Raw genomic sequence first — 5,803 nt, forward strand, 5'->3', positions numbered from 1 at the left:
ATCTCAAGCAGACACTATGCTGAGCATGGAGCTTGATGAAGGGCTCAATTCTAGAACCCTGAGGCCATGACCTGAGCTGAATCCAAGAGTGTGCCACTGAGACACAGTAGAATTTTTTTACATTTTTTAAAAAGATTTTATTCATTTATTCATGATAGAGAGACAGAGAGAGAGAGAGAGAGAGAGGGAGGGAGAAGCAGGCTCCATGCCCAGAGCCCGATGCAGGACTCGATCCTGGGACTCCAGGATCACGCCCTGGGCCAAAGGCAGGTGCTGAACTGCTGAGCCACCCAGGGATCCCCTTTTTTACATTTTTGTATGTAAGTTTTCCAGCATATACACAGACAGATAAAAACGGTATAATGAACATTCATGCAGTTATCCAGCCTTAACAATTATCAACTCACAATTTTCTTGAGCTTTTCTAACCCACTACCCTGCCACTCCCCATCTTGCAAAACCTAGACATTGTATTGTTTGTATCAGGGCATATTTTGATAATAAAGCTTTCCTATTATTTTATTTAGAAACATCAGTGGGAAAAAATGAGAAGGAATTAAAGACATACCTAAATTTTTAGCTAAAATGGTAAAACAAAATGATTTTAAAGAATAGTCATTTGATAGCATTTTTCATGACAAAAAAAAAACCCCAGACAATGTATCTCTTCTTGGAATGAAGCAAAATAACATAATCAGATTTTAATAACTTAGGTTTTCACACAGCACTTTTGATTACATTTCAGATTTGATACACAAACAGATCTGTGAGGTAAATAGGATGTTATCATTTTAAAGATGATAAATAAGGCTTTGAAATGACTGCTCCAATGTGTCTTAGTCTGTTTGGGCTGCTATAACAAAATACTGGGCAGATTATAAACAGTAGAAATTTATTTCTCATGGTTCTGGAGGCTAGAAATCTGAGATTAGGATGCTGTCATATTCAGGTATGAGCCCTTTTCTGGGTTGCAGATTTCTTGTTGTGTCCTCACATGGTTGAGGGGAAAACATGTTCTTTGGCTCTCTTTTAAAGACACTAATTCCATTAACTAAGGCTCCACCCTTCTAATCTAATCATGTTCCAAAGGCTACATCTCCTAATACCACCATCTTGGGGGGGGGGGGTAGTATGTCAATAAATGAATTTTGGTGGGGATAAAGACGTTCAGACCACACCACAATGTCCAGCAACTGCTAAGTGTCAAGACTTGAAACTTAAACTATTTTAAATTCCAGTTTCTCTTTTCTCCCCCCACTATACACTGCAAATGCAATCTCAACAAAGGACCAAATTTATATGTAGCCTTTCTTATTAGCAATATTTTGTTGTAAATGACACAATGTCAACTCTAATAAGGTTGTGCAGAAGGGGAATGTATAGGTTTAGGAAACAGGAAGGTGCCAAGGTAGGTCATGCTCGGATACTGCTCAGCCAGGTGCTCAGTCAGAAGTCTATCTCTTGCTATGCAATGGGTCTGCTGTCTTTTGCTCTAATCCCATTCTCCAACAGTTTCTTTCCTTTGGTGGCAAATATGGTGGCCAATAATTCCAGGCTTACATTCTACCAGTTACCAACCCTAGCAGAAAGAGATTTACATTTATTGACCCCAATTGGGTGAAATGCCCACCTTTGGAATAAGGATGAGGTTAGCCCCATCTGTACTTTGCTTATTGGTAATGAGGAGATACATCTGGAAAGGGACATTTGAGTTCTGGTATTAGTAAAAGGGGGGGGGGAACTGCTGGATAGATTAAAGGCTTGGCACAAGTCCTTACAAAGGAGCAGGAAGTTCAGAGAAGCTTATTGGTAAAGGGCCAATGCTCCTGATTCTCTCAGCCAATTAGTCTGCTCACTCCAAGAGCTTACTGAGGAGGTAACAATGCTGTGATGTAAAGTTCCATAACTAGAGTGTTTTCATGGTTTAACCACTAGATGGTTTTAAATTAAAAGGCTTTCATGTTTACAAAGCACTTTTATGTACATTATTTTGTAACCTTTATATTGTGAGGCAAATATCACCTGCCCCAAAGCCTGGAAATGAGACTAACCTATGAGAATGTAGGGATGGGCTCCACTTGGACCTATCCCCTCTCTTTCCTAAGAATACATTTCAAGCCCACTAGTAGGATGGAGAACTGCCAGGTCACAGGGTGTTTGGGCACTCCAAGCCAGGACTGAGCACTGAAGAGAGTTTCATTTGGGCAAAGCAAGTCACTAAGCACAAAAAGGATATGACATGTTATTTGTATCTACTTACAGGAGTTAGCAGGGAACCTGAGCCAATGTATTCACCCCAAAGTGCTAGTTAGATAGGAGGCTAAAAACTGCTGAAAATCTAGCTAATTAAACAGAAGGCAAATTTGAGAGATTGTCCAAAACTCACAGAAAAAATGACAAAAGGATGAAAATTATGAAAGTCTTAAATGAGACAGGTGGAAGAAATCTAATCTCTCAGTGAGAGGAATTTTGACACAATCACCACAGAAGCAGTAATCAAAGAAGATAAATTTCTTGATCCAAAGAAAGACCCCACTTTAGGTTCTCAAAAAGTTGAAAATAGAGCTATCCTATGACACAGCAATTGCACTACTGGGTATTTACTCCAAAGATACAAATGTAGTGATCTGAAGGGGCACCTGCTCCCCAATGTTTATAGCAGCAATGTCCACAACAGCAAAACTGTGGAAAGAGCCCAGATGTCCATCAACAGATGAATGGATAAAGAAGTGGTATGTGTGTGTGTGTGTGTGTGTGTATAGGAATACTGCATATATATATATATATATGTATATATATATATACATATATATATAATGGAATACTACTCAGCCATCAATAAATGAAATCTTGCCACTTGCAATGACGTGGATGGGACTAGAGGATATTATGCTAAGTGAAATAAGTCAATCAGAGAAAGACAATTATATGATCTCACTCATATGTGGAATTTAAGAAACAAAACAGAGGATCATAGGGGAAGAGAGGAAAAGAATAAAACAAGATGAAATCAGAGAGAGAGACAAACCATAAGAAACTTTTAGTTGTAGGAAACAAACTGAGGGTTGCTGGAGGGGAAACAAACTGAGGATTGCTGGAGGGGAGGTGGGTCGGGGGATGGAGTAACTGGGTGATGGGCATTCAGGAGGGCATGTGATGTAATGAGCAGGGGGTGTTATATAAGACTGATAATCACTGACCTCTACCTCTGAAACCAATAATACACTGTATGTTAATTAGTTGAATTTTAATTAAAAATATATAAATGAGCATATATATAAAATATATATGCATATATATTAAACTTTCATACTTGGGGAAAACCAGAATTGATTTATCATGGTAGTGATAGACCTTTTTTTAAAAAAGATATTATTTATTTATTCATGAGAGACAGAGAGAGAGAGAGAGAGGCAGAGACACAGGCAGAGGGAGAAGCAGGCTCCACGCAGGGAGCCCGATGTGGGACTTAATCCTGGGACTGACTCCAGGATCACACCCTGAGCCAAAGGCAGACACTTAACCACTGAGCCACCCAGGCATCCCAGTGATAGATATTTTTGATTAATGTGTGGATATCCACCTAGAAAAACATCTCTAAATTCATGCTTCAGTCTTATATTATTTCCCATTTTTTCAATTCTTATGTTGAAAATGTGTAAAACATACTACTAAACAGATAAGAAAAAAATACAGCCCACCTAGAAGCAGCTCATCACACTCCTTCTAGAGCCTCTGTCAGGTTCGGCCTCCTCGCCTCCACTCCAGCCTCTGTGGCAGCCTCCACCATGCCCATCAGGGTGACCCAGAAGTCCTACAAGGTGTCCACCTCTGGCCCCGGACCTTCAGCAGCCGCTCCTACACGAGTGGGCCTGGCTCCCGCATCAGCTCCTCCACCTTCTCCTGGGTGGGCAGCAGCCGCAGCATCTTCCAGGGTAGCCTGAATAGCAGCATGAGTGTGGTCAGGGGCTATGGAGGGCCCGGGGGCATCGGGGGCATCACGACTGTCTCAGTGAACCAGAGCCTGCTGAGCCCCCTTAAGCTGGAGGTGAACCTCAACATCCAGGCAGTGCGCACCCAGGAGAAGGAGCAGATCAAGAGCCTCAACAACAAGTTCGCCTCCTTTATTGACAAGGTCAGACATGTGGAACAGCAGAACAAAATCCTGGAGACCTAGTGGGGCCTCCTGCAGCAGCAGAAAACTGCTCGGAGCAACATAGACAACATGTTGGGAGCTACATCAACAACCTCTGGAGGCAGCTGGACACCCTGGGGCAGGAGAAGCTGAAGCTGGAAGTGGAGCTTGGCAACATACAGGGGCTCGTGGAGGACTTCAAGAATAAATACAGGATGAGATCAAATTGCACACAGATATGGAGAATGAATTTGTCCTCTTCAAGAAGGATGTGGATGAAGCTTACATGAACAAGATGGAACTGGAGTCCCGCCTGGAAGGGCTGACCGATGAGATCAACTTCTTAAGGCAGCTGTATGAAGAGGAGACCCATGAACTGCAGTCCCAGATCTTGGCCACGTCCATCCACATCCGTCATGCTGTCCATGGACAACAGCTGCTCCTGGACCTGGGCGACATCAAGGCCGAGGTCAAGGCCCAGGATGAGGACAGCGCCAACCACAGCTGGGCAGAGGCCAAGACCATGTACCAGATCAAGTATGAGGAGCTGCAGACATTGGCTGGGAAGCACGGGGATGACCTCCATCGCACAAAGACAGATTTCCGAGACGAACCCGAGCATCAGCTGCCTCCAGGCTGAGATCAAGACCGTCAAAAACCAGAGGGCTGCCCTGGAGGCTGCTATCGCCGATGCGGAGCAGCGCGGGGAGCGCCCATTCAGGACGCCAATGCCAAGGTGGCCGGGCTGGAGGCCGCCCTGCAGCGAGCCAAGCAGGACATGGCCAAGCAGCTGAGCGAGTACCAGGAGCTCATGAATGTCAAGCTGGCCCTGGACATCGAGATCGCCACCGACCGCCAGCTGCTGGAGGGCGAGGAGAGCCGGCTGGAGTCTGGGGTGCAGAACACGAACATCCATACGAAGGCCACCAGCGGCTACTCAGGTGGCCTGAACTTGACCTATGGGGGCCTCACAAGCCCTGACCTCAACTATGGCCACAGCTCCTTCCAGTCCATCTTTGGCCCTGGCTGTTCCTTCAGCCACAGCAGCTCCTCCAAGGCCATGGTTGTGAAGATCAAGACTTGTGATGGGAAGCTGGCGTCTGAGTCATCTGACGTCCTGCCCAAGTGAACAGCCACCGTGGGCCCTCCCAGGCTCCTTGCTCTTGTGGTCCCCATAAAGCCTTTGGGGAAAGGAGCTGTGCAGGGGAGCCTTGCTTGTATGGTACAAGGCTCAGCCCCAGTCCTCAGCCTACCCTTACAGGGAGTCTATTGCCCTGGGTACCCCTTCTTGTCCATGCCCCCAACTGAAAGCCAATTCAAGTGTCTCTTCCCAAATAAAGCTACTGCCAGTCCCCCAAAATAAAAATAAAAATAAAAAAATACAAGTAATAAAAGTAAAATAATCAAATAGAAAAGTCAAAAATTATGTGTATTCCCAAATAGAGAAAGTTCAATGTCCAATAAATATGTGAACATGTACTCAAAAAAACACACAAAGACCCCACTTTGAAAATTAAGAGCAAGTGCCATCTATGTACCAGGCAAATTTTGCAAAAAGCAACGTGCCTGAATATATTCTGATAGAATTGAAAACTTTAATGATAAAGAAGAAATCCTACAAGAATCCAAGAAAATTGTTATCCACAAAGAAGTGGCAACATCAGGGAG

At 44.1% G+C, this 5,803-nt stretch overlaps 1 pseudogene; it reads left to right on the forward strand.

Moving 5' to 3' along the window:
* Positions 1 to 3,788: 3,788 nt before the first annotated feature.
* On the forward strand, positions 3,789 to 5,264 carry LOC112919618 (keratin, type II cytoskeletal 8 pseudogene; annotated as a pseudogene).
* Positions 5,265 to 5,803: the final 539 nt, after the last annotated feature.

This window comes from Vulpes vulpes, chromosome 4 (genome assembly GCF_048418805.1).
Source record: "Vulpes vulpes isolate BD-2025 chromosome 4, VulVul3, whole genome shotgun sequence".
In the NCBI taxonomy this organism is placed as follows: Eukaryota; Metazoa; Chordata; class Mammalia; order Carnivora; family Canidae; genus Vulpes; species Vulpes vulpes.